The sequence below is a fragment of the Durio zibethinus genome, chromosome 6 (genome assembly GCF_047325235.1).
Source record: "Durio zibethinus cultivar Kanyao isolate XHJ-2024 chromosome 6, ASM4732523v1, whole genome shotgun sequence".
Lineage (NCBI taxonomy): Eukaryota > Viridiplantae > Streptophyta > Magnoliopsida > Malvales > Malvaceae > Durio > Durio zibethinus.
Genome location: NC_143167.1, coordinates 9874814 through 9894018, shown reverse-complemented (window position 1 = coordinate 9894018; position 19205 = coordinate 9874814).

The following is a 19205-nucleotide window of genomic DNA, read 5'->3' as shown; positions in this document are numbered from 1 at the left end:
AAAATTTTTTTTTTAGAAACCTTAACCAAGGATCACCCATTAGGGGGCAAAAATTGAGAAACTTATTCATTCTTAGAGGGTAAAACCCTTTTGTGATCAAGTTTTTTTGACAAATGAAAAAATAAAAAATGAAAAAAAATTGATAGAGTAAAATGCCAATGTGCTCCATAAAAAAAAGAGAAAAGGAAAATGAAGAAAAAATTGATGGGGTAAAAAGCCAATGTGCTCCACATAAAGAAATCCCTGGTTTGATTACCCTATAAATATAATTTAGGCCTATTTTATCCATTTCTTTGGCAACCTTTACCCTAGCATATGTTACATCCCTTAAAAGTCTATTTTGATTGAACATGAATACTCGATTTGAATAATCATGAATTGAATTAGGGAGGATTTGTCATTAGATTGTTTGAAGATTTGATTGAAGTGTCATTGATGGATTGGAGGATAAATGGAAAAAAATGTGCCAAAAAAAAAAGAAAAAAGAAAAAATGCAAAAAAAAAAAGAACAAAAAACAAAAAGAAAGAAGAAAAAAAAGATAAAACAAAAGCAAGAAAAAAAAGGAATACTTAAATTGAAAATATGAAAAAGCAGTTTAGGTAAAGGCAAAAACTTGAAAAGACAATTTCATGTGAAGATCCCAATAATGAGGATGATGATTAGCTCAAAGATTGAAGATATGTGCTTTTGAAAGATGATTCTGAGTTTGAGTTAAAAATTGTCTGAACAATTGTTATTTTAGATGTTAATATCCTATTTGAATAAATCACAGCATTTTGCCTTTATTTATTCTTGAGTTGTTATTGACTCTACCTTTTGTTCTTTCAATAATAAAGACCCATTTTTTTTATTCTTTACTAAATGAACATTTTTTAAATGAACCAAAGAAATGTATAATGTCTGTCACTGATTTGAATGATAGCAAATAAATGAATGACATTTGTCATTAAAGAGTTCTCCATTCTTCTGAAAGAAATCTAAGATTAGATAAATGAAAAAAGTATGAGAAAGTGATTTACAAGGGAGCAAATAAGGTGACCCAATGATGAATCTTGTAATAGATTGGTTAACATGACCTGTGAATTATGATTACATAAAAAGAATGATATGGATCATCTGACGAAGTTTGCTCTGAGATTATTAATAATGAAAAGCTAAAAAAGACTGATAGAGTCTTAAGAACTTTATTACCATAATTGAAATTTCATGACATTAGCATTCCATAATTGTTATTTTGGATGTTAATATCCTATTTGAATAAATCACAGCATTTTGCCTTTATTTATTCTTGAGTTGTTCTTGAACATACCTTTTGTTCTTTCAATAATAAAGACCCATTTTTCTTATTTTTTACTAAATGAACATTCTTTGAATGAACCAAAGAAATGTATTATGTCTGTCACTGATTTGAATGATAGCAAATAAATGAATGACATTTGTCGTTAAAGAGTTCTCCATCCTTCTGAAAGAAATTTAAGATCAGATAAATGAAAAAAGTATGAGAAAATGATTTACAAGGGAGCAAATAAGGTGACCTAATGATGAATCTTGTAATAGATTGGTTAACATTACCTGTGAATTATGATCAGATAAAAAGAATGATATGGATCATTTGACGAAGTTTGCTCTGAGATTATTAATAATGAAAAGCTAAAAAGGACTGATGGAGTCTTAAGAACTTTATTACCATAATTGAAATTTCATGACATTAGCATTACATACATTATGTTTACATTTGTATCCCATATAAGACATGCATTGGCATTATCACATTATCACTCATTACCCATTCGATCTTGGCTTAGTCAGATCATTTTCTTAACTCACGGTATTGTCTCAATCATTCATCTACAGTCTCGAATCGATCTTGGTCATTTTCAGACTCACAGAATCATCCCAATCTTTTGATCTTAACTTAGTTCAAATCATTTTTTTTACTCACGGCATCATTTTGATCATTCATTTACGATCTCGATGCCATTTTGGTTGTTTTTAGACTCGCGACATCGTTTCAGTCATTTATCTACGACCTCGACTCGGTCTTGATCGCTTTATCTTTCTGACTCTTTCAAATTATTATGAAACTTTTACGAATCTAGAACTTTTGCGAAACTTGAAATCTTGAAAATATTTTATTCTTGTGAATCTGAAAATCCTTGCATCTTTGCGAATCTAGAACCTTTGTGAAACTTGAAATCTTACGAATTTTTTATTTTTGTGAATTTGAAAGTCCTTACATCTTTGTGAATCTAAAATCTTTGAGAAACTTGAAATCTTATGAATATTTCTTTTTTGCGAATCTGAAAGTCTTTTGAACCTAAAATCTTTGCAAACCTAGAACCTTTGTGAAACTTGGAACCTTTGCGAATTTAAAAGCTCTTGCGAACCTGAAACCTTTGCAAATCTAGAACCTTTACGAAACTTGAAATCTTGCGAATCTTTCATTTTTACGAATCTGAAAGTGTTAACGAACCTAAAACCTTTATGAATCTAGGACTTTTACGAAACTTAAAATTTTACGAATCTTTTTTTCTTGCGAATCTGAAAACCTTTGCAAATCTTGGATCTTTACGATCTCGTTAAACTTGGAATGTTGGGACTTTTCAACTTCTGTTACGAAAGCTCACAAATTTTTGATTGTTCAAATTGAGAATCTTTGGATTTAGAGTTGAAGTTTTAAATTTTATTTTTTTTCACCTACGATTCAATCATGGTCACTCAGTCCAGATCATTTTATTTTTCTTGACTTATGGTTCAATCTCAGTCACCTATTTTGATCTCGGCTCAATCTAAATCATTTTATTTCTTGCTTTGAGTTTAGTCTTGGTCATTTTTTTATTTTGGTATACTTCGATCACTTTTTAATCTCGACTTTTAGACTCAAATAAAATGTATATCTTTTATCTTTGTACAATTTTTATTCCACAAAAAAATTATGTAAAAAGAGATAACTGTCGATATCCTATTTGGTTTGAGTTTTTTTGAAATGAAGGTGAGCTTAATTGAGTCCAATTGGGAAGCTGAGAGCCCAATAAAAAATTTTTCATTTTCATTTTAATTTGATTTAATTTTTGATTTTATTTATTTATTATTATTATTACTATTATTTAAAAAAGGTTTAAAATAAAGGGGAAATAAAAAAAAAAAAAAAAAATTTGGTGATTCAATCTTGAATTTGTTGAAGCATGATTCTTGGTGAGTCAATCCCGGGTCCGTTAGAGCGTAATTCATGCAGAGGATCAATTCACAAATGAATAAAATTATGATCGCAAATTCTGTGGAAAAGTTTTTTTTTGGACAAATATGAATCCCTATAAAGGATTCAAAACAGCAATCAACAAAGTAGGCCAATTCTTCCATACGGCAGCCATTAGATAAACACAACATAGTGAATGCACGAAACACACCCTCAAACCTCAGAGGCCTTGGTTCATCAATATACCCAAAAAGCCCACACCGATTCTCAGAAATCAAACCCAAGTTCATGCCCAGAATTTGAAAAACAAGAGAAATCTCTAATCAAAGCAACGCATTAACCATTTTGGTTGTCTTTTGGGATTTCTTGGCAGTTTCAAGATTAAAGAAAGGGAGCGCAATTCACCAGTAAAAAAAAAAAAAGTGGTATCTGAACTGGGCGACGCGAGCTTGTTGACTTTTGGATAACCTTAATGTCGATCATTGATCTGATAGATCACAGAGAGGAGACAAACACAATAAAGGGGTGAGTAGCGATGTGAAAAAGTGGTCTGGTTTGGCGGATGAAGTTCTAGCCTGAGAGAGGACTTGCGTTGCTGGTCCTACAGAAACAGAGGAAAACAAGGAAGAAGAGTAGCTTTACTCATTTTATGAAAACGTCGGTTTGACCCAATTTGAAGACCCGCCCGCATGCCATCCTGAAGGGGTTGATCCAGATATTTTAGACTTGCCTGTTAGAAGCTTTGGGCCCAATAGATTTTTACCCAAAATTTTTAACCAAGCCTAGATTTGAATCAACCAAGAAACAGTTCCTTGGTCAGTCTGCTAGGCCAAATTAGTGTTAGGCCTGCAGTTTGTGTTGGATTTCCTTTTAAGCCAAGCCTAAGCTATTTAGGTAATTTCTATGTTTCTTTTTATTTTGTTATGTACTTAGCAGTTTATCTAATAAATAAAGAGTGGATGACCTTTATAGGTATAAAAAATAAAAATAAAATTTTTTTTTTAAAAATAAATTCATGAATCCTATCAAATTTTTAGAGAATTTTCATAGATTTAAATTTTATGAAATCCACTAAACTATTGAAAAATTTCATAAATCAATTTGCATGGAAACTATTTTTATCCTACCAAACTATTGGAGGATTTGCTTCTTAAATTATGTCATACCAAACTATTGAGAGACTTAATGAAATTTTTAAATATTTTATAAATCTTTTTATAATAAAATCTCATCAAATTATTAAGAGATTTGCTTCAAAGTAAGTCTTACCAAACTATTGGGAGACTTTATTAATTTTTTTGAAATAAAATAAATTAATAAATCTGACGATGGAGCCTCTTCAAAATGGGACACTAGTATTTATAAATACTCCTGAGATGAGAGAATTATCTCAAATTACTACCAAACGGTTGGGACAATTTTAAGATTAATTTTTAATGTTAAATATTTTGGTAAATTACAAATATGTTCAAGGCTTGGATTATTAGAAGTTAAACTGGTACCATCCTCGGGATTGGCATTATAAGGGTGCTATAACATTCCCATGCATAACCATAGTCCCAAACCTAACGTTTGATTTTGTGGATAAGAATTTGCTTAAGGTGGTCAGTCATACCTAAACAAAAAAGATTGACGATGATTTTTCTAATCTATGTCTAGCGGTAGTTCCACATATCTATAAGTTATGACATTTTTTCTAGTTTTTGTGTTAAAAAAAATACTAATGTGGTATTCAACAAAAAAATATTATAAATTTAAAAAATTTGAAACTTTTCATTAATGCATTTAACATAGGGTACAAAGATTTAAAATAAAGTGACATCTAAGTTGTAAAACTATAAAGTTTCAAATCAAGTCATAGGTAACCATTTACTTTTACGGATGGTACCTTTCATCTAAAAAAGACATCTTAAACCTAAAATCCACATCACTTAAAACATAAATTTGAACTTGTGGTAAGAGCACCTGTAACAAAAACATGCGATTATGAATTTCAATTGAAAAGTATTTTCAAGCCTTGGTTACAATGATTTATTCTTAAGAAAAAAAAAAAAAACATCAAATTTCAAATAAGAAAAGTAAAAAATGCAAAAGATGTGAAATCTAACCTAAAAAAAATTCATCAAACTCAACTAACAAAACTTCTTTTCCTATGACTGCGATTAGAAACACAAAATAATAACAACTTATTTTAAATTTCTCCAACCAAATAAATTGGGATAAAATCATTAAAAAAAATAGGGTTGGAACAAAAGGGTGGAGGAAGAAGTATGAAGAGTAATAGAGCAAAAATCAAAAGACAAATGACCTTAGTCCAACATTTAGAAAAACAAAAATCCTTTTTATGTTTTATTATAAGCTAGTTTTCATGGAATTTTAAAATTTTCAATATTATTACTTTAAACTCATTAATTCATTCAATATATAATTGCATTTCTAATTTGTTGTTACTATTCATCCATTTTAAGTGCACTTTCAAGAAAGTTTATTACAATGGGTGAAATATAGTAAGAAAGCAAAGAATTGGAAAGCCTTGAAAAACAAATCAATATATTTTCAACCACTAAACATCATGTAAAAAATATGTATATATGGAAACCATGTATTTATGAAGATGAACATAAGTACTTGAATTAAAGCTATGAAGATTGTGAAACCGACATATAGATAAATGATTTGAACTTAGAAAACCCTTAAAAAGATAAAAAAAAAATAAAAATTCAAGTTTTAAACAAATAATTGAAAGTTAAAAGGGGAGAAAGAAAGGGATAGACCTTAAGATTAATAAGAATGGCTGCGTAAATAGAGCGAAGGGAATGGAATAAGGCTTGTCCTTACTTGATGATGCTTTCCTCATTTTTGCCCTAAATTCAATAGCCCTTTCTTTTATTTCCAATGAAATCTCACTCCTAAAACTTTATGGTGTAGACATCCATCTATGTTCGAGGCCAATCGAGGTCAATTTTCTTTTCATTATAGTATGTTATTATATATTATTATTATTATAGTAGTATAGTATAATATTATGATAGTATGGTATTATTATTAGTATGGTGTAGTATTACTATTAGTATTATTATATTATATTATGTAGTATAGTATATTATATTGTATATTATTATTATTGTAGTCTAGTATTATTATTATTATTATTATTATTATTATTATTATTATTATTATTATTATTATTATTATTATTTTATCTCTGTGTTTATTCTCCTTTCCTTTCTCGTTCAATCTATGATGAGAATTTTGGGAAATCAAAATTTTGAATCAACCAGATTATAATATCATAGTTAAATGTTTTTAATGCTTAATCAAGTCTGAATAATTGACGAATTCAATTGAGACCAAATCAGAATCCTAAGATTATGCTTGGACAGAACCCAATCCCAAGATTTAAGCTTGAATTGATTTTGTCCGTTTCCTAAAGAATATTTTAAGAGTGCTTATAAATTGAACCTAGAATCATAGGAACGGGACACAGTTGAATGAGAGAAAATTGCTGATGTCACAAGTCTGGAAAAATTTCTTACAGTAGGGTTTCTAGATTTCGATTTTAAATTTTTTTTGGAATTCTAGGTTGGGATATGGGTTTCTAGAGTCTAGATTGAAGTTTTGAAAGATTTTTAGAGCTTTCTAGAAAAATTTTAGGATTTTCTTGGAATTTATGGGAAATCTGGGTTTTCTAATGAACATTTGAATTTTTCTATGGATTTTTCTGTGGAAGTTTAAATTTTTCAAAGAATTTATGGTGATTTTTCCAAAAACTAGCAAGAATTTTCAGTTTTCGGTGGGTGTTTTTAACAGATTCTAGAAAGAAGGGAGAGGATTTTGGTGTTAGAGAGAGAGAGGGTAGGGAATTTTTGTGAAAAAGCTGAGGGAGTGGCTTTTATACAATACCAGAATGATGTTATTTTGGAAGTCCTAGATCCAAGCGTCTACCCTGCTACTTGCGTGCTAATCCGCGTGCTAACTCGACCTGAATTGTAGATTTTCTTTTTTTATTTTGATTTTATTTTCTGATTTTGGTTTTTTATTTATTTTACATTTTGATTTTTCTATTTATTTTTAGTTTTTTTATTGATTTTTATTAGTTATTGATTTTTATTGAGTGACTTATTATTTATTAAAATGTTGCAAAAACTATTTTTTTTGAAAAGATAATAAAAGATAATAATAGTATAAAAAAGGTCTTTTCAAATAAATTCATGGATTTTACCAAATTATTGGAGAATTTTCATGGATTTAAATTTTATGAAATCTACCAAACTATTGAAAATTTTCACAAATAAATTTAAAAAAATAATAAAAGAATAATTTTCATCCTTCAAACTATTAAAAGATTGCTTCTTAAATTAAGTCTTACTAAACTATTGAGAGATTTAATGAATTTTCTCAAAAATAAAACATTTAACAATAAATTTTTATCCTACCAACCTATTGGAGAATAAGTCCTACCAAACTATTGAGAGACTTAATGAAATTTTTAAAATTTTTACAAATATTTTTGAATAAAATCTCATCAAATTATTGGGAGATCTGCCTCAAAGTATGTCTTATTAAACTATTGAAAGACTTTACTAATTTTTTTGAATAAAATATTAATAAATCCGACGACGGAGCCTCTTTAGGGTGGGACATAGTTTCTATGAATACTCATGAGGTGAGAGAATTATCTTAAATTGCTACTAAACTATTGGGAAAAATTTTAAAATTAATTTTCAATATTTAATATTTGGGGTAAAAGGATAACCATTTTTAAGGCTTGGATAATTTGGAATCAAACTAGTACTATCTTTGGATGGGCGCTATGAGGGTGTTATAACCTTTCTCATGCTTAACCATACTCTCAAACATAAATCTGGCTTCATGGATTAGATCCAATTAGGTGATCGATTATGCCTTAACAAAAAAAGATTGGTGACGACTCCCTTTAATCCATGTCTAGCGATAGGTTTATGAATTTATACGTTATGACAGTTTGATAACTTCGCTTGAGAAATCGGGAGTTAGGCCAATAAACGATTTCTATTGTCAAAGCCTTGCTTAATAAATTTGAGTTTATTTTTTTTCTTTCCCATTTACTTTTTTTTATTGCTCACATTTGTTTAGTTATTTATTTATTTATTGTACATATCTGTGTTTCATTTGCATGTGCATAACATAAAGCTCTCCACCCGAGCTCTACCCTTAAGAGGGAGTGAAGTACCCATGCCCTCGTGAGATTTCATGACTCCCATTGGCTTGTGAAACACTTTCACTCAAATTGAATCATTTTCATTTATAGCTTATGATGGGCAAGGATTGGGGTGCCTTACTAGTCTTTAATGGACAATGATGTAAGGAACAATTTGAAAACTTTTTAGAAATGGTCCAAACCACATATAGTTAACTTTAAAAGCCTAACAATAAGTAGAGCCATAGATTCCCACCCTTTATAGTTAACCCAAAATTTAAGATCATGTTGTTATTTTACTCGTTTTATAGTGTTTATTCTATATTTCTATTAAAGTGACTAATTAATTTTCTTATCTTCTTTTATTTCTCTTCTTTTTATGCATATTCATAAGCATTCATGCAGATTGCATAGTGTTCTTACTTAAAAAGTCTTTTAAAAAAAAGTTCTTATAGACCCTACGAAATGTCAGGTTTGTACCTCATCTATACTTTTCAAATGTGACTAGCCTACAGATGTAAAGTTAGAGTAAGAAAAAAAGCAACAAAAAGAAAGATATTGTTTATCGCCTAGTTATATCTTTAAATTACTAAAGGAAGTTTGCTTGCTCCTTAAACATAATGATTTGAAAAGCCTATTAGATATATAGAATAGCATGGCTTTTTCAAGGTAGTAGGCCTTTTGTCAAAAATTTAAGCATATTGCATATCTTCTATCGATAAAGGTTGATAACTCACTCATTAAGGTGATGATACAATTTTTGAATCCTTTTTATTATTGTTTAATCTTCAATAAAATTGATCTGGTGTTGACAATAGAGGAGTATTCAACTTTAGTAGACGTGCATCTTTGGTCTCTAAACAAAGTGTATGTGAAAAAGCATAAATCAGGGAATCACAGAAAGCTAGTTCATATTTTAAGAGTGGGAAATGTGCTTGTAGATTCGTATATTTGAAAAAAAAGAGATCATAAAGGTATTCCATGAAAGGTTCTCTTAGATTTCATTGTCAAACATCCAGATGATATCAGGGAATGAGTGTGTTTGCTCTAGCCATATATGGGTTGGTCATTTTCTCCAAGATCTTAGGCCACATTGAGATAGAAATGGTTGATTTGTTTGAACAAATTGAAAAGGGATGTAATCTTGCACCAGCTATCTTGGAAAAAACCATCAGATCTTTGAACTTTTATAGGTAAAATGACAAAGCATTTCATTGTTTGAACATCGTTATTATATCTATGGATAAAGAGCCATTTTGAATGCAAGAAGAGCATTTTCTCCAAGCTTTGTTTTCATAATCAAATCTTAATTAGAGAGTTCTATCAGAGTATTTGGCTAGAAGCAAAGACTCAGAAAGAGTGGGAATATTTGCTACAAAAGCTCACAGCTGGCCAAGTGAAATGGTTAACTCTATGGATGAACTGGAAACCTATGTTGTATCAGTGTGAAGATAAGATAAGGGTTCCACTCTTAGGTTTATGGGGATCAACAGGTTATACACCATTGATGGTAAGGATACAACATGAAGTGAATAGTTTATTCTCATAACATACAAGCTTAGTCAGTTTGACTATTCCTATGGGGAGCATGAAACTTTTTAAAAGATCGATAGCATAATTAAGGCCTAAAAAAAGCCCAAAAGAGTGTGCCTTGGGTTATTTCTAATAAAATCACACAAGGATATCTGATTTGAAAAACCAAAAGGAGCTAAGAGGTTATGTATAAAGACCATTGCTAGTCAATGAATCGAAAGTCAAACAATATACCTCTAAAGTTAGAATCTAAAATGGAGAAAGAGAAACTAAAACAAGAGATTTTGAGGCTTCAAAAAGAAAAAGAATAGTAGAAAGACAAAGCAGAAAAAAATGCAACAAAACTCAAAAGGTTGTTAAGGAATAGGATTATGCTCTTAAGAAATAGATGGAGCTATAACAAGAGCACAAGAGATTGCGCATATAAGCACAGGCCAAAGAAATAAACAACATAGATCTGGCTTGTGAGAATGAAAAGCTAAAAAAAAATGCTCCTAAATGAAATATGATTATGTTAAAACTCAGCATAAAAATAAAATGCTTAAAGAATACATTTAAACCCTAAAGTAGAAGTTGAATGAACAAAAAGACTATCTTAAGACACTTATAGAAAAACACAAGGAATTGTCCTATCAGGTGTAGTTTGACAAAAAAGAGGGGTTAGAAAGACAAAGGTACATAAAGCATCTTATAGCCTAGATAGGCAAGGTAGTGATCAAAGCAGGAGAAATGGTAGAAGAGGTCAAAAGGTTAAAAACTTTGGTTATGCTAGTAGAAGAGTGCAGACAATGACTATTGAACTTCATTAAGGAAGCCAAGGACTAGTATGAGCAAGTTAGGCATTTTTATAAAGGGAAAGTTTTAGATTTGATGTGAAATAGACTCCTATAGAATAAATGAAAATTCACTTTTGTTGAAATCTTTAAAAGGGTAAATATTTTTTTTCATGCATTGCATCATATTCATTCATTATTATAACATGATCATTGATTTTAAATTGTAGTACTAAGGTACGAGAATAGCTACACATTCATACAATACCCAGGCTAAAGCTAAAAAAATGAAGCAGGATAATACAAATCATCTCAAAAGGATAGAAAAGGCCCATGAGATACTTGAAAAAAAAATTAAACAAGATTTTGAAAGCTCTGAAAATAGTAATATAAGGGAAAGCAATAGAAGAAGATATTTTACATGAAGATACTGAGTCACAATATCCTTCAGGTTTTGCTTTACATCAGATTCAAACCTCTCCAAGCTTTCAGCCATAACAAACTACATTCCCAAACTACAATACTTGAGAATGCCCTATGCACCCAACTAAGGGAATGTTCAGAGTTATAATAATCCTATCTTTGTTGAAAAGGTGATTGAGTCCATCCAAGTCCCTAATCTAGATGAGATAAAAGAGAAAGAGAAATTATAGACGGTTACCCCTCAAAAGATTATAAGATCAATCAAGCTATAAGTATGATTAAAGAAATACTGTAGGTTGTGAAAGATATTGATTTCTATGGATCCATGGATGCTGTAGGGCTCTATTTAGTACCAGATATGATAATCCCTCTAAGTATAAAGTGTCAAAATTTAAAAAATATGATAGTACAAAGTGCTTTATTACACATGTCATAATGTATTGTCGTAAGATGGTAGCACATACTAGTAATGAGAAGTTACTCATGTATAGTTTTAAAGATAGCTTAACCAGATCTGCTTTAAGGTGGTATGTTCAGTTGGATAAGACTTGCATAAAATCATGGAAGGATCTGACCCAATCATCAATCAGTATTACCATATCATTGATATGGCCCTTAATCATTTTTCTTTACAAGGAATGAAAAAAAAAGCATCTGAATCCTTCAAGCAATATGCCTAAATATGGTGGGATGTTGTTGTTCAGGTATAACCTCCTCTAACAGAAAAAAAACCATATTGCTGTTTGTAAATACTCTAAAGTTACTATACTACGAAAAGATGATAAGAAACACGACTAAGAATTTTGCTAACATGGTGATTTCGAGAAAGATCATAAAAAATGCCATAAAAATGATAAACTTGAAAAAAAAATCTTTTAAAAAAGTACTTAAGAAGAAGAAAGTAAGGCTCAAGCTATGAGTCTTGAACGACAGTAATTCAGAAACTACCCTCGACCAACCTATCCCATATATCACCACATTGTAAGTCATGCTTCTGTTTCACCTTACCAATCGACTACACGACCTTCTTATCCATCTTCACCTAGGTCTCTTATTCACCCAGCCATCACAACAAATGGTGTTTAAGAACCATGAACCCAAGAAAAAACTATATTTGATCCCATCCCTATAAGCTATATTGAACTATACCAAGAGCTTTACAAGAACCACGTAATTGCTTTCATCTCTGCTAAATAGCTTGAACCTCTTTATTCTAAATGGTATGATTCTATTACCTACTATGACTATCATTATGGAGTAGTGGGACACTTTACTAAGAATTGTAATTTCTTAAAGCATAAGGTGCGAAATCTAATCAAAGATGGGCTGACAAGCTTTGACATGAGTGAGAATTTAGCACCTAATGTCAGTGGGAATTCACTACCTAATCATGCAATCAATGCTTTAAATGAAGACAAAAGGCATATAAAAAAGAAGAGTGAAAGAGATCAGTATACCATTTGGGTAGTTATATGATACTCTATATGAGGTTAGATTAATACAACTAGTAGCCCCATACACTTATCATGGGACATATATCCTAAATTAAAGATACAACTATCATAATGGGATTGCAAGGCATTTTATCAAAAAATATTGATAGTTTCATAAGAAGATACAAAAATTAATGGATTCCTACTAGATAGAGTTATACGAGGAGTTAGGGGCTTTAAAAAATACTAAAATGGCCATGATAGATAGATGGGTGCCAAAGCCTATCACCATCTGCTACAATGAAAAGTTAAAATCAATTGGGAATAAGTTTATTCCTAAACCAATAGCTTTCAAAGTCCCATGCTTATTTTCCTACAAAGATAATAAGGCTATACTACAAAGATATGGTTGTAAAGTGATAGTCCATAGGCAAAAAAAAGTTATGCTAAAATTTGAAACTACTAACATAACAGATGTAAGTGGCATAACTAGAAATGGAAGATGTTATACTCTAGAGATCTTGGAGAAAACAAGAAAAAGGATAAAAAATAAACTGAGCCAAAAAAGATTCCAGAGAAAAATACCCCAAAATCTATGCAAAAAAAAAGTTCGTGAGTTTTTAAAGCTGGTAAAACATAGTGAATACTCTATGGTGGAGTAATTAAATAAAATACCAGTCAGAATCTTTCTACTATCACTTCTCTTAAATTCAGAACCATATTACAATGCCTTGCTAAAGGTATTGAATCAAGTTTATATGGCATAATACATGTCTATAAAGTATGTGAATCACTTGACAGAGAACCTAGTGTGTCACATCACATCTCTTTCAATGATGATGAGATTCTGTTTGAAGGTAAAGGAAACACGAAGGCTTTATATATCACTGTTAAATGCAAAAGCCATATAATAGCTAAAGTCCTTATTAATAATGGATCGACTATCAATGTCATGCCTATGTCTACTCTAACCAGATTACCCTTTAATAGATTTCACATCTAAAGTAGTCATATAGTGGTTCGAGCATTTGATGGTACCAAACATGAAGTCTTAAAAGATATTGAGTTGTCCGTACAAATTGGGCCATATATTTTTAACATAAAAGTTCCAAGTCATGGATATCTCTCCATCATATAGTTACTTATTGGAAAGACTATGGATTCACAAGGTGGGTGCTATCTTTTTCTCATTATATCAAAAGATCAAATATAATGTGAAAGGATAATTGGTGATTGTGGCTGGGGAAAAAAACTTATTGATAACTTAACCCATAAATGTCCTATATGTAGAAACGACAAAAGAGTCATTGGAATGCTTTTGTTGATTTTTTAAACCTATCATTGCAGTAGGCAAAGAGCTTAAATTTAGCCATATTATGATCAATCAGATGATTAACAAGGGTTAGAGTACTAGGTTTACTTTGGTCAAAAGCCTACAGAGGATAAGAAAGCTACCAGAAATTGAAGATAACAATAAAAGACTAGGTTTGGGTTATGAGATGGAAAAAATACAAGACAACTATAAGAGGATAAAAAGTGGTCCAATAGTTATTCCCTATTTGAATGAAATGTTCACTCTTAGAAGATATATGCACTTGGGAGCTGAAGAGGATATATGGGAAAAATCAAAATGGGAGGAAACTTTTGCCAAGTTATCCATTCATATGATGGGTGACAAAAGCCAAAATGAAGAAGCTTTGATTTACCCATACCCACCCGACCATGAATTGAAGAATTAGAAAGTCATCTAAATGCCTGCTGTTTCTAATATTTTCTCAATGTAATTACAAATCCTAATTGCTTATGCCCAAAAGCATTAGGATAATCTCTTATGCTTGGACCCTTTATTTTTTATTATTTCAATAAAAAATAAGTGCATGCATTTTATCCATTTCTTTTATTCCATCTATTCTCCCATCAAAGCATCTCGCCAATATTTCTTATTTCATTAATTTTCAAGTCCCTAAATGAAAAGGAAAGGCATCATGACAATAATCGGGGTTTAAATTCAAAATTTTAATTAATAATAATGAACTCGACACTGAAGAGAACTTTGAAAAATGCACTTTGCCTCTAGATTTAATAAGACTAATTGAGCAAGAAAATAAATCTATTGAGCCTCATCAAGAAGTTATTAAAATGATTAATTGGGGTGATACCGAGAATAAGAAAAAAGTCAAGGTTGGTACTTCACTCTCGATAGTTGATCAACAATGATTAGAGGATTTACTTCAGGAATTTTTAGATGTATTTACTTGGTCTTACCAAGACACGCCTGGGCTTAGCATTGAAATAATGGAACATAGGCTACCCCTGAAGCCGAAATGCAAGTTGGTTCAGCAAAAGTTGAGGAGAATAAAATCGAAGATGTTGCTAAAAATTAAAGATAAGGTAAAGAAATAATTTAATGCTAGCTTTTTGCAAGTGGCCAAGTATCCTGAATGGGTGACTAATATAGTACCTGTCTCTAAGAAGGATGAAAAAGTATGAATATGTAGACTATCGAGATCTGAATAGAGCTAGTTCAAAGGATAATTTTTTTTTGCCCCACATAGATATATTAGAGGATAATATGGCCTGACATTCGGTGTTCTCTTTTATAGATGAATTCTCTTGCCATAATCAAATAAAAATAGCCTAAGATGATATGGAAAAGACCACATTCATCACTATGCAGGAAACTTTTTATTACAAGGTCATGCTCCTTAGATTGAAAAATATCGGGGTAACCTATCAAAGGGTTATGGTGACACTCTTTCATGATATGATGCACAAGGAGATTGAGGTATATGTAGATGACATGATTACAAATTCTCAAAAAGGAGTGGATTATGTAGCTAATCTTAAAAAATTGTTTGAAAGGTTAAAAAAGTTTTAGCTCAAGTTGAATCCATCCAAATGTATGTTTGAAGCTAGGTCAGGGAAATTATTAGGATTTATAGTCAGTGAAAGAGGACTAGAAGTTGATCCAAATAAAATTTGAGCCATTCAAAACTTATCCCCTTCAAGCATGCCAAAAAAGGTTGGAGGTTTCTTAGGTAGGTTGAACTACATCTTCTAATTCATTGCCCAACTCACCTTCAAGTGTGATCTTATTTTTAAGCTCCTTCACAAAAATAATTTCGATGAATAGAATGAGAATTGTCAAAAAGCTTTTGATAGGGTTAAGTAATACTTATCAAATCCTTTAATATTAGCAGCACTTATTTCGAAAAGACCATTAATTCTGTATATAGTGGTGCATGAAAAGTCAATGGGATGTATACTAAGATAACAAGATGAATCTATTAAGAAAGAGAAAGCTATTCGCTACTTAAGTAAAAAGATCATAGAGTACGAGTCCAAGTACTCATCATTAGAAAAAATATGTTATGCTTTGACTTAGACAGCTAGGAGGTTCAGGTAATATATGTTCTATTACATGACTTGGCTTATAGCTAAATTAGACTTAATTAAATACATTTTTAAGAAACCATCATTGTCAGGAAGAATTGTAAAATGGAAAGTGATGCTTTTGGAGTATGACATAGTTCATGTGAGCCAAAAAGTAATTAAAAGAAGTGTCATTGCTAAATTTCTTATAGATAGGATCACTAACAATTATGAACATATGAAACTTGATTTTTTAGATGAAGAATTAATGGCCATCTCAGGGTTAGAAGAAGATAATGATGATGAAAATATATGAAAAATATATTTTGATGGGGCTGTTAATGCCATGGGGCATGGGATTGGAACAGTTTTAATATCTCAAACAGAACATTACTACTCGATGATAGTGAGATTAAACTTCAATTAACCAACATTATGGCCGAATATGAGGCTTGTGTTATGAGATTACATGCTGTTTTGGATAGAAAAATTAAGGCATTAAAGGTGTTTGGGGATTTGGCCTTAGTTATTTATCAACTGAAAGGTAAATGAGAGACAAGGGATTTAAAACTCATCCCTTATCACAAATACATCTTAGAGGTATGCAAATAATTCAAAGCAATCTAGTTTGAACACTTACCTCGTGAAGAAAATCAGATCGCGGATGCGTTGGCCAAATTGGCTGCAATGGTATAGATCAGTAACACTACTAAAATTCAGCCCATCAAACTAGATGTCAAGGACATGCCGGTACATCATGCCAACTTAGAGGAAAAAGAAGAGGGCAATCATTGGTATCATGATATTATGCGATATCTAAAGGATCAGCAGCACTCGAATCAAGCAATAGAAAATGATAAAAGGGTTTTGAGGAGATTAGCTATAAGATTCTTTTTTTATGGGAAAATTTTATACAAGAGAGGGAAAGACCAAGTGTTATTGCATTATGTATGTGTTTTTAAGGCCAAAACGATCATTAGTGAGGTGCATGATGGCATGTGTAGAGCACATACAAATGGACATATGTTGGCAAAATAAATTATAAGAGTCGATTATTACTGGTTAACAATGGAGAGAGACTGCATCGATTATGCTAAAAAATATCATAAATGCCATATTTATGCTGACAAAATTCATGCTCTACCCATTATTTTACATTTTATGGCACCATCTTGGCCATTTTCTATATGGGGAATGGACTTCATTGGTCTGATTACCCCAAAGGCATCAAATGAGAATAGATTCATTTTTTGTAATTATTGATTATTTCATCAAATAAGTTGAAACAATTTCTTTCATAACTATAACTCGATTAGTAGTATGCAGATTTATCAAGAAAGAAATAATTTATAGATACAGACTCTCGAAAAAGATCATCTCAGATAATGTAAAAAAACTTAAACAGTAAGATAATACAAGAAGTATGTACGCAGTTAAAGATTAAGCACCACAATTTAGCTCCTTATTATCCAAAGATGAATAGGGCAGTAGAGGCTGCAAATAAGAATGTCAAAAAGATTCTAAAAAAGATAACTGAAACATACAAGGACTGGTATAAGAAATTGCCTTTTGCTTTGCATGCCTATCAAACATTCATACGTACCTCTACCGAGGTAACTTTATTTTTCCTAGTTTACAAAATAAAAGCTGTATTGCCAGTGAAAGTTGAAATCCTATCTCTAAAAGTTCTAAAGGAAGTAGGGTTAGAAAAACCTGAATGGATTTAGAAACGCTATAAACAATTGAACTTTATTAAGGAAAAGAGATTGACGGCACTCTGCCAGAGCCAATTGTAACAAAAAAGAATGATGAGAGCTCATGACAAAAAGGTTCAACCTCGTTAATTTTGAAAAAATGAGCTAGTATTGAAAAGAATTCTCTCAAATCAGTATGATGATAGAAGAAAATGGACTTCAACTTGGGAAAGACCACATGTTGTGAAACGAGCTTTCTCGAGTGGAGCATTGATATTGGCTAAAATGGATAGAGATGATCTCTTCAATCCCATAAATTTTGATATAGTGAAAAATACTTTGCTTGAAAAGAATGGAAAAAAGATCAAATTGAAAACCCGAAAGGGTGGCTTGAACTAAATGGGGTATCTACGTTAAAAACCTATAAAGGCGACTTGGATAAAGAGAATGTGACATCACTTGAAAGGCATAACAAAGTTAGTGAATTTCAAAATAGCTCTGAAGTGTTGGGGTATCATATTTTAGTTAATTATTTGAAAAAATCCAAGATTTGTTGTCATGATCATCTAATTGTTTGTCTTGAGGCATCGTTATCCCAAATAGCCTTCTCTATACACCTTCATTTTGTTACTGTGCCATTATCTGTAATTTATTTCGTATATAAATAAATGATATTTGTCTTATTTACATTTTATTTTCAATATTTTACTTTTTTTTATGCCTTGCCATGAATAGAAAAAGTGCATAATTTGCATCTTATATTTTGAAATTGAGATAATGATTAATGATTGAGTAGAGTCATAAGAAATTATGTATTACTTTGAGAGAATTGAAAGGAACAAGGGCCAACGATAAAATCCTCAAAATAAGATAAAGTCATTGATTTTAAAAGCTTATCTTAAGGCAAAGATAAATGCTTATCCGGGTTAATGAAAAATGGTTTATACCCTCCTTTTCATAGATACGTAGAAATGAAAACGTAAAAAAAAGTTTTTAAAGCCTTAGTACTATGATCAATGTTTCATTTGCATCCTAGGTAGAGCATGCACTTATATCATTACATTATCATTTACCATTTATTTTGATCTCGGTTCAAACCAAATTATCTTTGTGACTTGTAGTTTAATCTCGATCGCTCGATTGCAATTTCGTTCAGATCGTTTTTCAGACTTGCGATTCACTCTTAGTCATTTGACCTTGATTCGATCTAGGTCAATGTTTCAAACTTATGGTTCAATCCCAATCATTTGACCTCAAATTGATCCAAATTAGTTTTCCAAACTTATGATTCAATCTCGGTCATTTGACCTTGACTTGATCTAGGTCAGTTCTCCAGACTTATAGTTCAATCCTAGTTGCTCGATTTCAGCTTCATCCAAATTATTTTTCAAACTTGCGATTCAATCCTAATCATTTGACTTGACTCAATCCAAGGCAGTTTTCTAGACTTGCAGTTCAATCTCAGTTGCTCGATTTTGGTTCTATTTTGATTGTTTTCTAGACTTGCAGTTCAATCTCGGTTATTTGACCTTGACTTGATCTAGGTCAATTTTTTAAACTTATAATATAGTCTTGATCGCTCGATTTTGGCTCCGTCCAGA